This window comes from Manis javanica, chromosome 6 (assembly GCF_040802235.1).
Source record: "Manis javanica isolate MJ-LG chromosome 6, MJ_LKY, whole genome shotgun sequence".
Taxonomy (NCBI): Eukaryota; Metazoa; Chordata; class Mammalia; order Pholidota; family Manidae; genus Manis; species Manis javanica.
In genome coordinates this window covers 68,126,452-68,149,790 of record NC_133161.1, presented here as the reverse complement: position 1 = coordinate 68,149,790, position 23,339 = coordinate 68,126,452, and the positions used below count along the sequence as shown (strand labels likewise).

The 23,339-nt window shown below is 38.6% G+C and overlaps 1 long non-coding RNA gene across 1 annotated transcript in view; it reads left to right on the top strand.

Moving 5' to 3' along the window:
- Nucleotides 1-22,008, top strand: part of LOC118972663 (uncharacterized) — a 117,574-nt gene extending 95,566 nt beyond the window's left edge. Inside the window, exon 6 of the long non-coding RNA XR_012132291.1 lies at nucleotides 21,663-22,008. This is a non-coding gene — a long non-coding RNA (uncharacterized lncRNA). The remainder of the gene's footprint in view (nucleotides 1-21,662) is intronic.
- Nucleotides 22,009-23,339: the final 1,331 nt, after the last annotated feature.

Here is a 23,339-nt window from a genome sequence, read left to right as displayed (position 1 = left end):
ACTATTTCGATAACTGTCTTAGTCTGTTTAGGATACCGTAACAAAACTACCATAGACTGGGTCATTTAAACATCAAGGATTTATTTCTCACAGTTCTTGAGGCTGGAGAATCTAAATGCAAGGGGCTGGCAAATTCCGTCTGATAAGAGCCAGTTTCCCTGCACACACAGCTTTCTTCTTGCCATGTCCTCTTGTAGTGGAAGGAGCAAGAGAGCTCTCTGAAGTCCCTCTCAGAGGGCACAAATTCCCCTAACCACTTCCCAAATGTCTGATGTCCTAATAGCATCACATTGGTGAGTAGGATCTCAACTAACAAGTTTTGGAGGAATGCAAACATTCATCCCAGAATAATGACCCTTCAAGCACCTTAAGTGCTTGCCTTACAGACCCTTATGCCACCTCAGTGGCACTGCGGCTAATCCATATGGTGCTTGTGTGTGAATTAGAGTCACAGCTGGGTGCATAATAGATCTGGGATCCAGAAAAAGAAAGCTGTTCCTCTCTCTCCCACTTGATATTTATTTTTGTGGAGTATGCATGAGAACAACCTTGCCTCTGGCCTCTTCTTAGGTGTGTAGCCTGGAAGCACCTTGCCTCAGGCCTGCCCCTCACACCTAACCATTTCCCACTCCAAGGCTTTTTTATTGATGCTGTGCTGGACCTTCATGCATGTCTAACTCCACAGTGGAGGGCAGTTATCCCTCTGTGAAGCAACCTCCATTAATACGAGATGGGAGTCAATGCATACATCTTTCTTTCTTTCTCTAGCCACACAGTCCTGCGTCACATTTTAGGCAGCAAACTGTAGTTCATTTTCTATGGCTGCTGTAAAAATTACCACAAACGTAGTGACTTAAGCCAACACAAATTTTCTTGTCTCAAGTTCTGTAGATCATAAGCCCAGGTTGTCTGGGGGACTTCTCTATTCTGGGTTCCACAAGACCAAATTCAAGGTGTCTGCTGGTTGAGACTCTTCTCTGGATGCTCCCGGGAGAATCTGATGGCGAGCTCATTCAGATTGTTGGGAGAATCCAGGTCCCTGTGATTGCAGGACCACGGTTCCCATTTCTTTGCTGGCTGTCAGAGGGAGGACGCCCTTGGTCTCAGGGCCTGTCTCCCATCCTTGCACATGGGCCCCCGTCTCAGAGACAGTAACAACATGTTGAATCCTTCTCACACTTGGAATCTCTCTGCCTTTCCCTTTGGCAACAATTCTTCTCTCCTGTCTTCAGCTAGGAAAATTCTGTTTCTGAGGTACATGTGATTAGATTGGGTCCACCTGGATAATACAAAATAATCTCCCTATTTTAAGATAAATTAATTCATGACCTTAATTACATTTGCAAAGCCCTTTCACAATAGTACCTAGATTAGTGTTTGGTTGAATAACCAGGGGATGGGTATCTTGGGGAACATCTTTAGAATTCTGACTACCACATAACCAGTCATCCATAGCAGTGGCCAGATGGATAACCCATCTCTGTATTAGCTCTCTATCCTTACTTACTTGGCTCTCACTGTCTCTCAGTTTTGCCTTCCAGATCACACTCCCTAATATAGTACTGGCATTCAAGCTTTGTCACAGACTCTGCATACTGGGGAATCAGTCTGCAGTACTAGCAGTGGCCCCTGAAAGTAAATCCTTAGGATGGGATTCTGAAAGTGGATCTCTCACAAGTCAGATGTCAGTAAGGACTCCATTCCTGGAGTTATGTGGCATGGTGATAATCTCTGGGATGCAGTGGCATTCCAATTACTAAAGTCCTCATCTATGGTTTAAGGAGTGAGATACAGGGGGAAGTAAGTTTTGGGGGTTATACTTTGGGTTTAGCATTTGAGTGATAGTGAAATAAAGATAATCATATGAACTGCGGAGAGGGCTTTTTACAAAAAATGTTTTACATTGAGCTTTTATTTTGAGATCATTGTAGATTCATATGATAGTTGTGAGAAATACAGAGAGATCCCATGATACTTTATCCCTCAAATGGTAAGCTCTTCTAAAATGGCTAAAATATTGGTACAGTCAAGTTACAGAACATTTCCATCAACACAAGGACTCCTCACATTGCTTTGTTCTGTAGCTACACCAATTTTTCTCGCACTCCTGTTGACTCCTTATCTCCTGGCAACCACTCATCTGTTCTCCATTTCTATAGTTGTGTCATTTTGAGAGTATTATTTAAATGGAATCATTATAGTCTGTAAAATTTGGGGTTGTCTTTTCACTTAGCATAATTATTCAGAGATCAATCCAAGTTGTTGTGTGTCTATAGATTGTTTCTTTCCTTGCTCAGTAGTAGTCCATGGTATGGATGCATCACAGTTTCTTTAGCCATTCACCCACTGAAGGACATCTGAGATGTTTTCAGTTTTTGTTAATTGATTTTATTGATTTTTAGTTTAATATCACTGTGGTTAGAGAACATCATATTATATAATAATTTAATATTAACCTTTAAATTATTTTAAATTTAATATTTCCATAATTCCATGGAATTGAACAACCACTCACATGTAGGGGTAGCTAATTCAATAATCCATTTTTCTTCTGTTTTTTCCTGCTTCACTACTATTGCCTTTCATTTTTGCCTCCTAGGTAATACTCCCCAAGAATTTATTGTCACATAAGCCTTTTCCTCAGGCTCTGCTTTCTGGTAAAACCAGGCTAAGACAGGTGTCATTGAATGTCTGCCTTTCCTGGTTGTGAGTCATACATAACCTCAGAACACGTTTGTGTACTACTGATGACAGCCATATAGAAGCAGGGTAGAAGCAGAGAGCTGTAGAGGACCTTCAGGCATTAGGTTAGATGGCTTTGTCCTTGACAACCCTTTAAGGCCCCCAAGAATACAAAGAATTACTAAAGAGAAACCTATAATCAATGAGAAAGGTATATGAGTTTACAGAATGGGACAACACAACAGGGAATATATTTTAGAAAAATCATCCTGAGATAACTAATTTAGGAGATCATATTTAAAAATTCTCAAAGATAGAAAATTCAGGTCTTAGAATCATTAGATGTAGTTAATTCTGATGGTATGTTTACATGAGTTCTGGGGAAATTGGGATTTGATAGGAATTGTGAACTAAATAAGAATTTAACTAGTAAATTGTACTTTAAATTCAGAATATCATAGACTACCTGCCTAGAATCTATGGTTTCATGTGTGTGGGCTGTCAGTTACTTGTGTATGCAGAGAATAATAAGAAGAGATATCATTTCTGGTAGAATTTTTCCAGTCTTAAAAGAATGACACAGGGTATTTCCGATGCTCAACCACCTTTCAACAGAAGAAAGGAGCATGAAATATTTGTAAGTCTTCTGTTCTCAGAAGGGCTTTGGAGGAACCGTAGTATATAGACTCCTGAAGGAGGCAGAGTTGGGAGAGACCTTGATAAGGATAGATACTGCTACAATTTTGTGACATATGAGGAACATATTGCTTCTCAACAGGGGGTGAGCCCACAGCCAGGGAACACTGCTAAATTTAAAGTATTGAGGGCCTCTGGATCACTCAGAGAGAGAGAGGTGGGAAGAAGCCTGGGGTCAGCCACACTGAGAATTTATGTGATAGATTGAATTTTCTTGACCCTAATAATATTTTAGATAAATGCCCATTTGGAAGGCTTGCTGTGGTATTATAACAGGAGTACCCTCAAGTAAGAAACCCATGGAATTAGCTAGATTGATTCAGTCTGACCAATAGATTTCTCTACTCATAAATTAAAATTCTTAGATGTTAAAAAGGATGTGGTGCTTTAAGTTTTAAGGTTTCTATGGATTGCAATACCTTTACTGTGTAGACCTATATCATACTACCACTAATGTTCCAACCAGTGCTAAACTGGACATGAATAGGCAGCAGTAGATAGCAGCTGTAGAAACTGTACTTTTTGCCTTTATGATTGGTCAAGGCTGAGAAACAGTAATGTAGATGCTCCATTATATTGCCAAGCTCAAATCTCTGATGCTTCTCTATTGCCATTTGGGATGGAAAGGACTTGCATCCTGGAGACTGAACTATCTATCAGCAGCCATGAATTAAGTAACTGAAAACTTTCACAGTCATTCCAAATGAGAGCTGAACTCTGGCAAAGCGCCCAGTGGAAAGATTCAAGATGACAGAAAGCAGTGCAGTCTTCAACTGGGGAAAGGATAAGTCCTCTCTCAAGGCCAGAACTCTACTCTGGGAATGGCAGAAATGAATCCTTAATAATGAGTTTTTCTAGAAGGCACTGCAATGTCTCGTGAATGGGCTATGGAAAGAGTTAGTCCTTTCTCAGTATCACCACCTCAGGGTATTAAGGAATTGCACGATGACTGTACCTCTGTGCTATGGCTAAGCTAAACAGAAATGGAATTCATTACAATGCTATTATGGAGCTCACAGTTTTGACAGCAAAGTTAAATACTTTGGCCCACATAAAGGGCAGGATTCCAGAAGGACGAGGAAGCAGACAATATACCCATAGTTGTGCTATAGGAACAGTCTGTTGGAAGCTCACTGCAGTGTCTGGGAGCCATACTGACTTCACCACCATGAATTATCTTCAGCTCTCTATGTATCTTTATGCTTCTTTCTCCACATTCAAAATCCCAGGTAGGGAAGGAAACATCTGGTAATCTTTAGTTTTCATAATGGGATAAAATCTCAAGCTCTTACAAAGACTCATGTGCTCTCAGTTCTTAATTTTTTTCTTTTGGACTATATAAATGGGATTTATTTGCTGGGCAAAGATCACTGGCACATATCTGTTCTCTATCAACCCACTGGCTGCCCAATAGCTCACAAATATACTTTTTTCCATAATTTTACTGGAAACTTCACTGGAAAAGTTCATGAGGTATTATTATTTCCTACTTTCCTTCTTAAAAATAGAACTTCTTTGTATATCTACCAGAGGCTGTAGTTTTCTTTCTGGGAAGGTTTTATGTTAATGACTTAGTTTCTTTAATATTAATCTGCATTATAGATATTGTGACTATTTGTTACAGATCTATTTAGGTATTCATTTCTTCTGTAGGTTTTGATAAGTGGTATTTTGTAGAAATATATCCATATCATCTGCATTTTCACATTTATTGGCATAAAATTTGAATATATTTTTATTTACTTTTAATGCCTGGATGATCTTTGGTGAGATTTGCCCTTTTCAATTCTGATATTCTTAAATTTGTGTGTTCCTTCTTTTCTTGATTAGCCTTATTAGATGTATATCCATTTCCAATAAACCAACGTTTTCTTTTGTTGATTTTTACTATTAGAGGCTTATTTTCAACCTCACTAGTTTCTGCCCTTATTTTCATTATTTCTTTCCTCATGCTTTCTTGGGTTTATTTTATAGGTTTTTCATCTAACTTTCTGAGAATTCTGGTTTCAGCTGTGACATATAGGAACTTGGAAGTTGTCTCTCTTATCCTTACATCCAGAAAAAGGATATATAAGGCTTGAACCATACTACCAACCAAGTTAATGTAGTTGACAGTTTATATTCTAACCAACAATAGCAAAGTGCATTATTTTCAATTGCAGAATTAATTGTGGAACTTATAAAGATAAGCCATATGCTGGGCCACAAAATAAATCTCAATACATTTAAAAGGATTTAAACAGTTTAGACTGTCTTCTAATTTATGGTTAATCAAACAATCTAAGGCTAGATCTCATTATCCAAAAAGTCTCAAAACCTTCAAAACATAGTATCTCTCCATCCGAAAAAAATAAGGCAAACTCCTAAATATATTTCCTAGTTCATGAAAACAAGGTCACTAAGAAACTATTTCTCTAGTTTCTTTTTCAATTCAATTACTTACAGTTGCTTCAGCTTCCCTTCAAATTCTATTTATGATAAGGGAACAGAATAATAGTTTCATTCCCATGTACAACTAAATTAACAGAAAACTCCCTGAGGTTTAGAGGTGGCCTGCCACTGTCAGATTACATGACACTGAAAATCCAGCACGTAGTCACCCAGGAACAGTGTCAAGACATGGGTAGGCCCACCTGACTGCTAGGAGAGAACCGTTGATGGTAAGGAATTAGAGTCCATGCTACCAAATGAAGACTGAAGCATGGTCTTGTGAAATAAAGAAAAAATGACCCCTATACCAGGAACCACCAAAAAGTTCATTAACTCTGGGAGTCTCAAAAAGGCCACCCTTGAAAACTTAAACTTTCTAACTCTAGAATGCATCTATTAATTAAAATCCAATTTAAAACCTAAACATACCTAAACCACGTCTTTTGTATGACTCGGATTCCTTGAAACATTTCTCCTCCTGTGGGAGTTCATGTTTCCTGGCTTAAGCCCTTAGCCAGGCTCAACTCCATCTTTATTTCAAGGTGACTCAATGAATTTTTCATTGACAGTCGATTCCGAGGTTCTTCCTGAGGAAGCTGATAGGGTAGAGAACACCTGCTTTCAAGACACTGACACCAATAGTCATGACAGAATAGCAAGCTCCCAGTGAGGCCAAAGGTGAGCCCCTCTCACCTGTGTGAGAAGTTAGAAGATAAATGTAAAGAGGAACATGGTGAGAGTGATGTGGGGCAGGAATCCTCAACCTTGGACAGGGATGGTATAGCTACCATCCCAGCAAGGGGTGGAGGTCAGACCTCTTGCACAGATTTAGAGTTCTGAATTGGTAAAATGTAAGCTTGTTGGACTTAGTAAGTGTGATGCTGAAAGCCCTAAGAAAAAAAGAAAAATGTGGGGAATGTTGGAAATTGGTGGGTAGTTCAGGTGGATGTTGGTTCACACACACACACACACACACACACACACACACACACACACATGCACACACAGAGGACAGCTCCTTGTAGGGGACAGAAGGAAATCTAGCCAAGAACTTATCTGACCCATGGTAAGCTGGAGATGCCGTATGGAGGTCATTCTGCACCTACTTCCCTTGCCTATTTCTAAACCTTGAGTAGGACTTAGAGCTAAAAAAGAGGAGTTTTTGTTTGTTTTTATAGCAAAACCATGAACAAGGGTTATACTGAGTCAATAAAACAGGATGAAAGGATTTTTCATGTATGCTCCATTTGCAGTACTTCACCCAGCCTCACCCCATCCATAGAGGATCTGGATGAACCCAAATGATTAACAGTCTGCTTTTCTAAAGAAACCAGATTCTGGGGAAAATGCTCAAAAGGGTAAAAATTAAAAATTGCTAATTGGGGGATGATAAGAGCAAAGAGATTCTCCCCAAGGATTACTAAGGCTTGGTATGTGAGATAGTCTTGTCAGCCTGGATAAAGAACATAAAAACCAAACAGTCATGAGGACAAATTGAACAGAGTAAGGAAAACACTTCCAAAACCCTGTACTCCTTCTGGATTCATTTTGTGTTGGAAGATATGGCTCTAATCTGAAATATAGAACATTTCTTTACACTCTGTGGGACTCTTATCTTTGTACTCGATAATCAAACAACAGGGCTGTTTAATAATTGACTGTACCATCTCTACTTCCTAATTACAAAATATCTTCCAGAAAGATAATAAACATGCATATCCTTCAGAGTATATGAGAATGTCTATTTATCCATTTCCTGTATTAGCATTACATCATTAATCACAGGTTATTGATCTTATTTTTGGATACTTAAAAATATGACAAGTGATATCTAGGACTTTATTGAAGTAAAGGGGATGAGGCAGGGATGTCTATACCAAACTCTAATCACCCTTGTGGCTGGGCTCCTGCAGGCTCCACTAGAGACCACATTTCCTAGCTCCACTGAGCAAAGTGTGGTCATGTGATTGAGTTCTTCCCAGGGACATGTGCATAGAAGTGACCTGTGCTGCCTCAGCATATGGGCCGTAAGACAGTGGGCTTGCAAACCTCTTTCCACTTCCAGCAAGCTAAACACCGATTGCTTGTGACCTTGCTTCCATCATGCAAATGAAGACCTGGAGGCTCTGACAAAGCAGCCAATCCTCTGAGCTAGCACCTGGAACAGCGCTCCCTGCTGCTCAACATCTGGAGTGCTCACCTCAGGGACATAGAGTCAGAGTAATATGCTTCCATCATCTTTAAACCACTTTATTTTGGAACTGCCTGGTTATACTGTCTCAAGCTTTAGCCAAGGTTACAAACCAGATTTTAGTAAAAGGAAGAGTGACTTAGCAGGTGGGCTTTTACTTTTCTCTGATTTTTCATTTTGTAAGTTAATGACCTAAATGATTAACTTACATTTTTTTATGAACCATGAGGTCAGTTCTTACCAAATCATAGAACCATCAAATGATATAACCTTGCTGTTGGAAGTGATAAAAGAAATGCAGTTCCCTCAATGAGGAAGCAACCTGGCCAAAGTCTCAAAAATTTGCTCAGAAATATGCATTAGCGTGTCACTATCTTCCTACCTGCCCCTACCACGGGCACATACCTGCAGGCGTGTGCACACACACACACACACACCACCACCACCACCACCTAGGAAAGAAAGCCCCCTATTTAGAAATCTTAAAGAGAAAGATCAAAACTTGCCATAAAAATGGTCAAAGCTTATCACACAAAAATTGAGAAAAGAAATGTGGATTTTAATTTAAAATAAGCCTGTCCTTAAGAGGTCATTTTTCATAAGTTTAGTTTACACTGACTCTAGAGACCCTGAGCACGTTTTCCATCAGTTTTGTAATGGTTAGTCATTCACAACTAGTCTCATGCAATTTGTCATAGGAACTGATACGTTTTTTTCTTCCTTACCACCCACTGCTACAAAGAGTCCATAAATATTATTTGTAAGGCCAATCAGAGAACTACCACCATTGGTAGGAATGACAAACTTCAGTATTGGTGCCTGATTACAACCTTAAAAGGGCCGGTGTGTAGCACAGGCTGCAGGCGGCATTGACGGGGGAGGGAGGGTGACTGCACAAAGCATATAGACATGGTTGTGGGAGGCCAGAGGCCCAGCTAACCACAGCCCTGAACACAGTTGCCTCAGAGACAGGAGCAGGTGGCTGAGAGAAAATGGCTCTGACTGAGTGTGGGGGAGCCTCTGAAAACCTGATTGTATTATTATATCCCTGCTCATTTCACCCTACCCCTCACATTTATTGTCTTGGATTTAATGTGCTGGTTTGTAGCATCAACTCCCTAGGTTTTGATTTCTATAGAGATGATTGTCAGGATGTACATGCACGTGTGTGTGAACTACTTTAGGGAAGCTTTTAGAACCCCGCCTTCTGACACAGGGTATTCATTTTTTTCTTTCTTCTGGTATCTCTTGAAGTAATTATATTTTTCCACTGCCTTTTTGTGTAGCCTTCTTCCTCTAACACTCACAGCTGAACAGCTGCTACTATTTTGTCTTACCATCCTCCAACATCAGAAGTAGAGGATAAAAAATAAAGCAAAACCAACAAAAACTAAATATGCCTGGAGAACTGAAAATCCATAAGAGCACAATTGTAAATAATTAATAGTTCACAAGATTTCATAATAGTCCTCACCATGTATGTGACATTTTTCTAATGCTTCATTCATGCTAACTCATTTAATTCTCAGGGCAACCTGATGAGGTAGTGTGAGTTAGCACTCAGGAGTTTGCTGGGCAAAATCTGAAGCTGTCCTCTATACACAGAGGGCAAGGAGAGATGGAAGAAAGAGGCAGCCCCTCCGGATTGGGAGGTGGCAGCTTTAATAAGCAAGGAAACTTACTTACAAGGCTCATCTTGAGTGGCCTCAAGATGAGAAGATCGTCACAACTGCCCAGCAGAGTCTTAAGAGTTTATGTAGAGGTTTAACTGGGTTCAGTCATGTATTCTGTCCAGAAGGTCTCAACAACACATGGTTCTCTCAAGACTATGTCCTTGCAACAGCTCTGGCTGAGAAGAGAGGTCAGAGTGTATTTTCCAAGGACAGGGGAGGCAGTGAGGAGCTTTTGATTGCTTGGGTCCAACCTGCAGGTCAACCATTTGTCACGTCCTCTCAATGATCTACTCCAAAAAATAGGTATTGCTAATATCCTCATTTTACAAATGAAGAACCTGAGGCACAGGGAAGTTAAGTAACTTACCCAAGGTCAAGTAAATATTATTTGAGTAGATATCTTGGCCCAAATCCTAATGTGCAAGCTCCAGTTAGCAGACTGGATAGAACCCCAAAGTAAGATACATGGTGGTTGTGTAGCCAGTGCAGCACTTGGATTCTGGCATCAAACATCTTGATTTAGGGTCCTAGCTTCACTCTTTACAAGCTGGAAGAGCTTAAGCAAGTTACTTGACCTCTCTGAGTCCCAGATTTCCCATGCATCAACCATGGGGATGACGAAAATGATATGTAAAAGATAAGGAAGAATGTAGCATATAGCAGGAAGCTGGATCCCTGATGCCCAGCACATAATAGTTACCTGAAAAATATTTGTTGGGTACCAGTCATTATAATAAAAGAGCCTATGTTGACAAGAGTAGTAAAAATGCTATTCATTAAAGCCAAACCCAACTGCCTTTCTCTATTCCTTTGATACCCTCTTATTTCTCCAGCATTTGAGGTATAGTTTATGGATTGATCATATCCATAAAGCATCAAATACATTGGTATTGCTTTGATGATTATGTTATGAGCAATAAAAAAGGCCTCCCTTGCTCTCTTCTCCTGCCACCCTGCATGTTCATTTACAGGATATCCAAAGGTTTTAAAAATATCTGGGAATGGGCATTAAAATACTTAGTTCCCAAACTTTTTTCCCATGCCTTAAATAATGCTCATCGATAGATTATGCCTGATAGAATATTTCTATGACAAAAATTTGTACCTGATTTTGTGAAAATGACTTAAAAAAAGGTTCTGATTCTGACTTTGGGTGCCATGGAAGAATGTGACTATGATTTCACATAGGAAAAAGAAAAGACAATCTAAAGAGCTGTGAAATTCAAAGGACCCCTGAGATTATATATCTAGTAAATTACTGAATAAGACATTTTTAAGACATGAGTGAATGTGTCAACTGTAAGTTATTCCTTCATACATGGATACAATTGCTGGAATTCCAATGCAAAATAAATCTTTAACAATAAATCTTGATGTTTGAAAATAAAAGCAAACCACATGCCTTCCAAAGGAGATGGGAACATTTAAAAACTGTTTGTAAGCCAAGTAACATCAATTCAAGGTTCTTAAGTGTTTGAAATAATAGGTGATAAGAAAACAGGATCACAGATTCAAAAAGACATATTCACCCCTGTGTTTATTGCAGCACTACTTACAGTATCCAAGATATGGAAGCGTACTAAGTGTTCATCAATAGATGAATGGATAAAGAAGAGGTGGTACATATACACAATGGAATATTATTCAGCCATAAGAAGAAAACAAATCCCACCATTTGCAACAACATGTATGGAGCTAGAAGGTATTATGCTCAGTGAAATAAGCCAGATGGAGAAAGACAAGTACCAAATGATTTCACTCATCTGTGGAGTACAAAAACAAAGCAAAAACTGAAGGAACAAAACAGCAGCAGAGGGGGCGCTCAAGATGGCGGTGGAAATCTCCTCCCAAAACCATATATATTTTGAAAATATAGCAAAGACAACTATTCCTAAAAGAAAGGCCAGAATATAGAGTATAATAGCCAGGTTACATCTACATCTGTGAGAACTCAGCATCTCATGAAAAGGGTAAGATACAAAGCCATGACCCGGTGGGACCCAAGCACTCCCCCCACCCCAGCTCACTGGCAGGAGGAAAAGAATCAGAGTGGGGATGGAGTGGAAGCACAGGACTGCTAAATGACCAGCCCTAGTAATCTGCACCGGGAGCACAGACACACATTGCATGGTGCACTGAATATTAGAAATACAGAAAAGTAAAATCCGAGACAGAGAGGGGAAGCAGGTCCCCACAGCCGGCTCTCCTGGGACCAAAGAAAAGTGAATGCTTTAAAGGTCTTAAACGGACAAGGGGTTAACAGGTAGACAAAATTGTCCCAGCACACTCAGCCCAGGAGGCTGGGAATCATAGGAACATCAGGTACCCTAACCCCTGGGTGGCAATGCAGCTCCGAAGTCCTTCACAGCAATTCCCTCCACTGGCACTCCAAGTAAACTGGCTGACCCACCATTGCTAGGGACCAGCCAAGGAGAAGCTCCACCCACAGCAACCACACAGAGTCTTCTGCCAGCACACAGATAACCGAGTCACACCCAGAGGCTGACCCAAGTGTGCAGCTGCCTGGCACAGGCAGAGGAAGATGGCACAAAGTCCGGAAAGCACAAAGGGGTGCTGTTCTTGCAGGACACCACACACTGTGCACCTACAACCCCCGGCAGTGCCCTAGGCCATCCTGAGGGCTGCCCCACCCATTGCAGCTCAGGGGATTAACCCAGGGACTGCTCCCTGTGTGCGGGTAACTGGCACAGGCAGCAGAGAAGGATAAGGTGACCAGCAAGCACGAAGGGACTTTGTTCTCCCAGCTGACACATGCACCACTTGCCGGTGATCACTTCTATCATCACGAAAAGTCAGAAGAACCCAGTCCAGTCCAAAATTATTCAAACGCCAGAGAGAGTGCCTGGCAAGATAGATATAACCAATCTTCCTGAAAAAGAACTCAAAATAAAAGTCATAACCATGCTGATGAAGCTGCAGAGAAATATGCAAGAGCTAAGGGATGAAGTCTGGAGGGAGATAACAGAAATGAAACAAAATGGAAGGACTTAAGAGCAGACTGGGTGAGGGGCAAGAGACTATTAATGGACTAGAAAACAGAGAACAGGAATACAGAGAAGCTGATCCAGAGAGAGACAAAAGGATCTCTAGGAATGAAAGAATATTAAGAGAACTGTGTGACCAATCCAAGTGGAAGAATATTTTCATAAAAGGGGTACCAGAAGAAGAGAGAGAAAAAGGGATAGAAAGTGTCTTTGATGAAATAATTGCTGAAAGCTTCCCCAAGCTGGGGAAGGAAATAGTCTGTTAGACCATGGAAGCCCACAGATCTCCCAACACAAGAGACCCAAGGGGAACAACACCAAGACATATAATAATTAAAATGGCAAAGATCAAAGACAAGGACAGGATATTAAAGGCAGCCAGAGAGAGAGAAAAAAGATCACCTACAAAGGAAAACCCATCAAGCTATCATCAGACTTCTCAACAGAAATCTTACAGGCCAGAAGAGAATGGCATGGCATGATATATTTAATGCAATGAAACAGAAGGGCCTTGAACCAAGAATACCGTATCCAGCAAGATTATCATTTAAATATGAAGGAGGGATTAAACAATTTCCAGATATGCAAAAGTTGAGGGGATTTGCCTCCCACAAACTACCTCTACAGAGTATGTTAAAGGAACTGCTCTAGATGGAAGTACTCCTAAGGCTAAACAGATGTCACCAGAGCAAGTAAAATCACAGCAAAGAAAGCAGACCAACCAAATACTAACTAAAGACAAAAAATAAAACCAGCCATCCACAAAAGCAGTCAAGGGAAACACAAAAGAGTATGGAATAAAACACCTAACATATAGAGAATGGAGGAGGAAGAAAAAGAAGGGAGAGAATACAGAATCATCAGACTGTGTTTATAATAGTGTAATAAGTGAGTTAAAGTTAGATGGTTAGATAGTAAAGAAGCTACCCTTGAAACTTTGGTAACCATGAATCCAAAGCCAGCAATGGCAATAAGTACGTATCTATTGATAATCACCCTAAATGTAAATGGACTGAATGCACCAATCAAAAGACACAGAGTAATAGAATGGATAAAAAAGCAAGACCCATCTATATGGTGCTTACAAGAGACTCAGCTCAAACCCAAAGACATACACAGACTAAAAGTGAAGGGATGGAAAAAGATATTTCATGCAAAAAAAACAGGGAGAAAAAAGCAGGTGCTGCAGTACTAGTGTCAGATAAAATACACTTCAAAACAAAGAAAGTAACAAGAGATAAAGAAGGACATTACATAATGATAAAGGGCTCAATCCAACAAAAGGATATAACCATTATAAATCTATATATGCACCCAACACAGGAGCACCAGCATATGTGAAACAAATACTAACAGAATTAAAGGAGGAAATAGAATGCAATGTATTCATTTTAGGAGACTTCAACACACCACTCACTCCAAAGGACAGGTCAACCAGACAGAAAATAAGTAAGGACACAGAGGCACTGAAAAACACACTAGAAAAGATGGACCTAACAGACATCTACAGAACTCTACACCCAAAAGCAGCAGGATACACATTCTTCTCAAGTGCACATGGAATTTTTTCCAGAATAGACCACATACTAGGCCACAAAAAGAGATCAGTAAATTAAAAAAGATTGAAATTCTACCAACCAACTTCAAAGATCACAAAGGCATAAAACTAGAAATACATTGTACAAAGAAAACAAAAAGGCTCACAAACACATGGAGGCTTAACAACATGCTCCTAAGTAATCAATGGATCAATGACCAAATTAAAACAGAGATCAAGCAATATATAGAGACAAATGACAACAACACAGCACAATGCCTCAACTTCTGTGGGACACAGCAAAGGCTGTTCTAAGATGAAAGTATATAGCAATCCAGGCCTATTTAAAGAAGGTAGAGCAATCCCAAATGAATAGTCTAAAGTCACAATTATTAAAATTGGCAAAAGAAGAAAAAATGAGGCCCTAAATCAGCAGAAGGTGGGACATAATAAAGATCAGAGAGGAAATGAATAAAATTGAGAAGAACAAAGCAATAGAAAAAAATCAATGAAACCAAGAACTGGTTCTTTGAGAAAATAAACAAAATAGATAAACCCCTAGCCAGACTTATTAAGAGAAAAAGAGAATCTACACACATCAACAGAATCAGAAATGAGAAAAGTAAGATCACAATGAACACCACAGAAATATAAAGAATTATTAGAGAATACTGAGAAAATCTATATGCTAAAAGCTGGATAACCTAGAAGAAATGGACAACTTTCTAAAAACATACAACCTTCCAAGACTGACCAAGAAAGAAACAGAAAATCTAAACAGACCAATTACCAGCAACGAAATTGAATAGGTAATCAAAACACTACCTAAGAACAAAACCCCTGGGTCAGATGGATTCACCACTGAATTTTATCATACATTTGGAGAATACATAATACCCATTCTCCTTAAAGTTTCCTAAAAAATAGAGGAGGAGGGAATAGTTGCAAACTCATTCTATGAAGCCACCATCACTCTAATACCAAAACCAGGCAAAGATACCACAAAAAAGAAAATTACAGACCAATATCTCTGACGAACATAGCTGCAAAAATACTCAACAGAATATTAGCAAACTGAGTTCAAAAATACATCAAGAGGATCATACACCATGATCATGTGAGATTCATGTCAGGGATGCAACAATGGTACAATTGAAAATGCATCAACATCATCCACCACATCAACAAAAAGAATGACAAAAACCACATGATCATCTCCATAGATGCTGAAAGAGCATTTGACAAAATTCAACATCCATTCATGATAAAAACTCTCTACAAAATGGGTATAGAGGGCAAGTATCTGAACATAATAAAGGCCATATATGACAAACGACAGCCAATATCACACTTAACAGTGAGAAGCTGAAAGCTTTTCACCTAAGATTGAGAACAAGACAGAGATACACACTCTCCCCACTTTTATTCAACATAGTATTGGAGGTCCTTGCCACGGCAGTCAGACAAAACAAAGAAATACAAGGAATCCAGATTGGTAAGGAAGAAATCATGATATTGTACCTAAAAACCCTAAAGACTCTACTCCAAAACTACTAGAACTAATATCTGAATTCAGCAAAGTTGCAGGATATAAAGTTAATACACAGAAATCTGTTGCATTCCTATACACTAACGATGAACTGGCAGAAAGAGAAATCAGGAAAACAATTCCATTCACAATTGCATCAAAAAGAATAAAATACCTAGGAATAAACCTAACCAAGGAAGTGAAAGACCTATACCCTGAAAACTACAAGACACTCTTAAGAGAAATTAAAGAGGTCACTAACAAATGGAAACTCATCCCATACTCCTGGCTAGGAAGAATTAATATCATCAAAATGGCCATCCTGCCCAAAGCAATATACAGATTCAATGCAATCCCTATCAAATTACCAACAGCATTCTTCAATGAACTGGAACAAATAGTTCTAAAATTCATATGGAACCACAAAAGACCCTGAATCACCAAAACAATCCTGAGAAGGAAGAATAAAGCAGGGGAGATCTCGCTTCCCACCTTCAAGCTCTACTACAAAGCCACAGTAATCAAGATAATTTGGTACTGGTACAAGAACAGACCCATAGACCAGTAGAACAGAATAGAGAGTCCAAATATTAACCCAAGCATATATGGTCAATTAGTATATGATAAAGGAGGCATGGACATACAATGGGGAAATGACAGCCTCTTCAATAGCTGGTGTTGGCAAAACTGGACAGCTACATGTAAGAGAATGAAACTGTATCATTGTGTAACCCCATATACAAAAGTAAATTAGAAATGGATCAAAGACCTGAATTAAGTCATGAAACCATAAAATTCTCAGAAAAAAACATAGGCAAAAATCTCTTGGGCATAAACATGAGCAACTTCTTCATGAACATATCTCCCTGGGCAAGGGAAAGAAAAGTAAAAATGAACAAGTGGAACTATATCAAGCAGAAAAGCTTCTGTACAGTGAAGGACACCATCAATAGAACAAAAAGGCATCCTACAGTATGGGAGAATATATTCATAAATGACAGATCTGATAAAGGGTTGACATCCAAAATATAGAGAGCTCACACACCTCAACACCCAAAATGCAAATAACCCGATTAAAACATGGGCAGAGGATCTGAACAGATAGTTCTCCTAAGAAGAAATTCAGATGGCCAACAGGCACATGAAAAGATGGTCCACGTCACTAATCATCAGAGAAATGCAAATTAAAACCACAATGAGCTATCACCTTATACCAGTTAGGCTGGCCAACATCCAAAAGACAAACAACAAATGTTGGTGAGGATGTGGAAAAAGGGGAACCCTCCTACACTGCTGGTGGGAATGTAAATTAGTTCAACCATTGTGGAAAGAAATATGGAGGTTCCTCAAAAAACTAAAAATAGAAATACCATTTGACCTAGGAATTCCACTCCTAGGAATTTACCCTAAGAATGCAGGAGCCCAGTTTGAAAAAGACATATGCACCCCTATGTTTATTGCAGCACTATTTACAATAGCCATGAAATGGAAGCATAGTAAGTGTCCATCAGTAGATGAATGGATAAAGAAGATGTGGTACATATACACAATGGAATAGTATTCAGTCATAAAAAAACAAATCCTACCATTTGCAACAACATGCATGGAACTAGAGGGTATTATGCTCAGTGAAATAACCTAGGTGGAGAAAGACAAGTATCAAATGATTTCACTCATCTGTGGAGTATAAGAACAAAGAAAAAAACTGAAGGAACAGAACAGCAGCAGACTCACAGAACCCAGGAATGGACTAACAGTTACCAAAAGGAAAGGAACTGGGGAGTATGGGTGGGAAGGGAGGGACAAGGGGGAAAATGGGGCCTTATGATTAGCACACACTATGTGGCAGGGGGGCACAGGGAAGGCAGTACAACACAGAGAAGACAAGCAGTGATTCTATAGCATCTTACTATGCTGATAGATAGTGACTGTAATGGGGCATGTGGTGGGGACTTGATAATGGAGGGTGTCTAGTAACCACAGTGTTGCTCATGTAACTGTACATCAATGATACCAAAAAGAAAACAGCAGCAGACTCACAGAACCAAATAATGGACTAACAGCTACCAAAGGGAAAGGGCCTGGGGAGGGCGAGTGGGAAGGGAGGGAGAAGGGGAATAATGGGCATTACGATTAGCACACATAATGTACAGGGGGCACGGGGAAGGCAGTATAGCACAGAGAAGATAAGTAGTGACTCTATAGCATCTTACTATGCTGATGGACAGTGACTGTGATGGGGTATGTGGTGGGGACTTGATAATAGGGGGAATGTAGTAAACCTGAGCTTAAGATTGTATATCAATGATACCTTAATTTAAAAAAAAAGAAAAGGGAAAATAAAAAGAAATAATCTGTGACAGGAGTATTTTATCTCATGCTAGGGTTGATACCATGGTTTACGGAATCCCCATCTCTGCTTTTTCTTTTGTTTTCTTTGTTTCTATTTCTTTGGGACTTCTTGCAAACTTCCAACTTCTCTGGAACTTTCTCTCTCTCTCTTTCCTCCACTCACCATAGAAATGAAACATGAAATATGTTCTTATTTGTTGGCTTTGTTAACTAAAATTTGGAGTTTTATTTATATGTTGACCTGAAATGTTTCAAAAGATTTTTTTCACAATATACATATTTATTTGTATTTGTAGCTCTTGTACTTAAAGGGAAAAAAAAGGTTTTCAGACTACTAATGGTGGTCAATCATCCCATTTAATATGATTTTGTATGACCTTACTCATATTTGACAAGTTAGAATGTTAAGAAACTACTTAAACTGTTTAGTAATTTATCTCCATCTACATGACCCTTTAGTGAGGGGGAAAGTTTGACTTAAAAAATGATGATCTAATATCAAGGATATCAAGGTAATGAAAGACATAAAATAGCCTTAGGCAGCTTATGATATTTTATCTTCTATTACTTTAGTACATATGGTAAGAAACCCTTAATAAGAAAAAAGTATTTTAAAAGACTTTTAAACATAATTCACTAACAAAAGATGAAAAATTAATTTTTTTGAATTTTAAAGTAGAATTAAAAAAAGTAATTTGAACAAAAATTTATTCACTACTGTTATTAAAGTTTCACTCAGAGTGAGAAAAGCAAAGCAAAAAATGACCCTGAAGCCCAATGACAAATGGACACAGAGCTTTTAAAAATATTTATGCATTATCCTTTATCAACTTCAGACCATTCAACATTTGAATACATTTACACACACATTCACTACAAAAGGAGTTCAATCAAAATATCAGTTTGGAAGTTTTTCAAAATATGGCAGACACACCCAAGAGGCAAAGAAATGGTCCAAGTGAAACTTAAGATCTTATTTTTATAAGAGAGCATTAAATATTAAAGTCTTTCTTATGTGCTAATTGGTTTTCATGCTAAAACTTAAATGGAAAGATGATCTCTTTCTTTCACTATTTTCCCATAAATGGATTAAACTTATATTTTACAGTTAGCCCATATTTTTAGAAATCATCTGGTCAATAATGTGAATTGTATTACCTTGTTGGTTTGCAAACTGGCCCCTCCTACACAGAAGGCAAGGAGAGATAGAAGAAAGATGTAGGCCGCTCCAGATTGAAAGGTAGCAGGTTTAATAAGCCAGGGAATTTACATACAAGGCTTATCTTGGGCAGCCTCAAGACTAGTAGATCTCTGCACCTGCTCTCCAGAAATCTAAACGTTTATGTAGAGTCCTTTATGGGGTTCAGTCACATAGCCAGTCCAGATAGTCTCAGCAGTACCATGCTCTTTGAAACCTGGATCCTTGAAAACAGCCCTCACTGTGGGAACAGAGGGCAGACTTACATTCCAAGGACAGGGGAAGAGATAGGGAGCCTCTGATTGCCCAAGTCCAGGTCTGGGGTCAACCGGCAGTCACATCCTCTTGATGACCTCATCCAACATACCCTCCACAAAGAATTTCACCTGAATCGTCAATAAATGTAGGAGAGTAGGGACCTGGAGGTCACAGGGGCACCGCTGGCCATGTGGCTCTATCCCCATCCCTAGTATGAAGGGCACCTCCCTGGAGGATAGGCAGGGGCTGTGTATATCTCCAGTTCCAGAGAATACTGTAGCCTATTATTATATGACCCCTGGGGAGGGATTCTTTCATGGCTCATTGCATCTCAGTGGAAGCAGAGTAGCACAATAACCTCCAAAGTGGTATGTGCAGGAAGTGGTGTACAGGAAGAGATGAGCATGGTACTTAGTACTTATCCAGGAAGAGAGGGCACAGTCATCTGCATTCATCCTTAGTCCGGTCTTATCCTGACTCCCCTTCCAGCAAGGATGTATAGCACTTCATCAATCCACAGCTTATTGTTTCTAATGTTTTAAAATCTATATCATAACTGCTGCCAAGTGTTAAGATTTGTGCATATTTAGAGAGTTCAAAAGGAAGCAGCTTATAAAAAAAAGCGCTCCATTATTTTTTAATAAACTTAATGCTGTTACTGGAATATTCCTGGTATCTAACAGGCTTGTTGGAACACATAATGTGTTTTCATCATAGAGCAGTTAGAAAGTAAGGATAAACTAAAAAAAATCCATAAACTGATCACCAAAAATAACTGCCATAAGTATTTTTGTGTAGTTTTCAGTCTTTTTTCTATGCACACCTACGTAATGATAACAATATCTAGCATTCATTTAATGTTTCTCTGGTACCAGTCACTATCCCAAGTCTTTTACAAGCCTTATCTCATTTAATTCTTATTACAATCTTAAGAAATAAGGACAATTATGCCCATTTTACAGATGAAGATATTGAGGCTATAAAGGGTCTAAGCAATTTGCACAGAATCACACAGTGAGTGAATCATAGGAACTAGTTTTAACCCATATATGCCTAACTCCAGAGCCTGTGCTCTTGACTTCAGTGCCATATTTCTGATTTGTAGAGTCCTTTAGTACTGGAACACTGGGTTATTTTATATAAACCATAATTCTCTTTAAAGTAAGCTCTATAATGAAATAAGCATAAGGAGGAAGAGAAGAAATATGTAATATGACATTTGTATTCTAAGATACACAAAATGTTTAGATTTCACTTCTAAATAGTCAAATGATATTAAGATTTAACCATGAGAAATCAAAATAATTAAGCACAAAATAAAATGCTCAGATTTGCTGGTTAAAGGCACACACACAGTACCAATGTATATATATTTAATTACATATAAATAAAAACAGTGATTTTTTTTAAAGTCTTGGGAGACCTATGACAGATAAACCTATTAGGATCAATTTTTTGAAGGAGCAGTAACAAGAACTTTGAAATAAGTTTCTAGGAAATAATCTAGAGAAGTAATTTATTAAAAATGTGGTTTACTTTCTTTTCGCCAGGTAGGTTTATTTGATTCCTAGAAATATAAATTTGAAATAGCACGTAATGAGGCAGAACACAAAGAAAGATATAGACATTGATTTCACAGCTGGAAGAATAAAGATTTATATTTGCACATTGATGGAAAGTGAATTTAAAGCAACATAAATAATTTATGTTTAAAAATTATTGGATTTTCTCCCATAAATTTAAGTGCTTAAAATGATTTAAGACCTAAAGATCTTTATTTTTTGTTGTATAGATATCTTCCTGGTTGTATTTTATTACTGATTGTTAAAAACCTGCATTTTGGCTTAGCATCATCCCTGAAAGAGAACCTCAGGGAAGAAAATATTAAGAGGAGAGGGAGAGGCAGAAACAAGGAGGCAAAAGGGAAGGGGGTAGAAATATGGGTGACTGTATCACATTATATTACAAATGTAGGTAATTATAGTATAATTGGAGTTGCATTTGCAAGTTATTCAGAAAGCATTTAGAAAAATTAAAAACTATACAGTAGACATTGTTGAATTCATTTTTCCAAAACTGAATGCACATTTTAAATGTCTTTATTTATTTCAGATTCTTTGCACCTACTATATGAAAACATAAGCACCGCCCCTTAATGAAGTGTCCAGAAGACAAAAAGTAGTAGTTGCCCTAGACATTGGAATCATTGATTTCCCCATAAGTCACTCTTCAATTTCTAATAAATGTTCAAACACTAACACTGCACCTGTTTCTGGATATCTGTTACTGTTTTGATTTGGCACAAACTGTCCAACTTTCATCATATAAAAGAAAAATACATAAACTATATCCCACCTGATATCTACCTGACACAAAACCGTATATGACACTAGCAGTGCTTTAAATTGGTTTCCTCACTGATGTTTATCCTGACAATGATGTAGAGCATGCATCATCCTAACCAGAGAATATTTTCAAGCATTTGTTTCTTCTTTGGGCATCTTACATTTTTAAAACTGACTTAGATGGCTCATGTTTCTTTTCTGTGAATTTAGAGCCTGTAGACCACTGAGGGGAATTTTCAGTTTTATTTTTTCCAACCAAGGTATAATGAACTGGAGAATAAGCTCCAGAGGAGATCCTCAGGCAGACATGAAGGGGTCTGGTGTATGAGTGTTGTTGGAACCCGTGTGAAGTGGACTTTAAAAAAGTAAGCCAGACAAGAACCAGCTGTGGGCCACACCAGTGTTTAGCCCTGATAAGTGACAAGTGCACGAAGGCAGGAGAATCTCTGTCCTGAAGGCTGGTAGTGACCCTGAGATCTGCACAGCCCCTGCAGTCAGTGTCACAGCTTGGACACTGATTTTAGAGAGTACAAAGCTCTTTGTTTTGGACTTTTCATGCAGACTGGATCAATAATAGCAAGCTATAGCTAACAATTATTGAATGTTCCTAATTATATACTAGGGGCTGTGCCAAATACTTCACATGGATTAACTCATTGAAATATCACAGGAAACAAATATCATTATTGCTCCCTTTTGACTTCTAGGAGACTTGAGTTTCAGAGGGGTCTAGTAACATGTACAAATATGCAAAACAACACATTGTAGATTTAAGTTCACACCCAGTCTGATTGCAGAGTAGGGAAATCTAGCCAAATTATCCTCTCTCTGAAGGGCTCTAAAACAGCCTCTTAATGGCTACCAAGTTAGGAATGTGCCCAGCCCATTTGTGGTAGCCACTTAACTACTTCTTGGAGTCCTTCTTTCAGCCTTTGGGAGCAGTAACTAGATTAAGACAGATATATTTGCAATGAGCATGGAGTATATGGGAACTCTGTCCTTCCTGCACAAATTTTTTGTAAACTCTAAAACAGCTAAAGCATGGATAAGATATGTCAATAAAAATAAGGTCTACGCCTCTTTTTCTGCCTAATTCCATTCTCAAATGCATATCATCATCTGTCAAAATTTGTATCTAACACACAAACCCAGAACCTCAAGGCTTTCTGAACCATAAGGATTCCCAATTGGAATGTATTTTCCCCTTCTCAATCTCTCATGCAAGTGTCTTTGATTATTCTACTTATCCTAGTCTGCTTGGTATTAAAGCCACTTGTATCTTCTCATCAGATTTTGAGTCTTTGGAATATAGAGACCATTCATTTCTCATTTATTCCAATCTCATGCCCAATATCTGTAGTATGCCTGGGTACATGATAATGAAAATAACTATAACTACCTTTTATTGAGGACTTAATTTGTGCTGGGCATATATTACAAATTA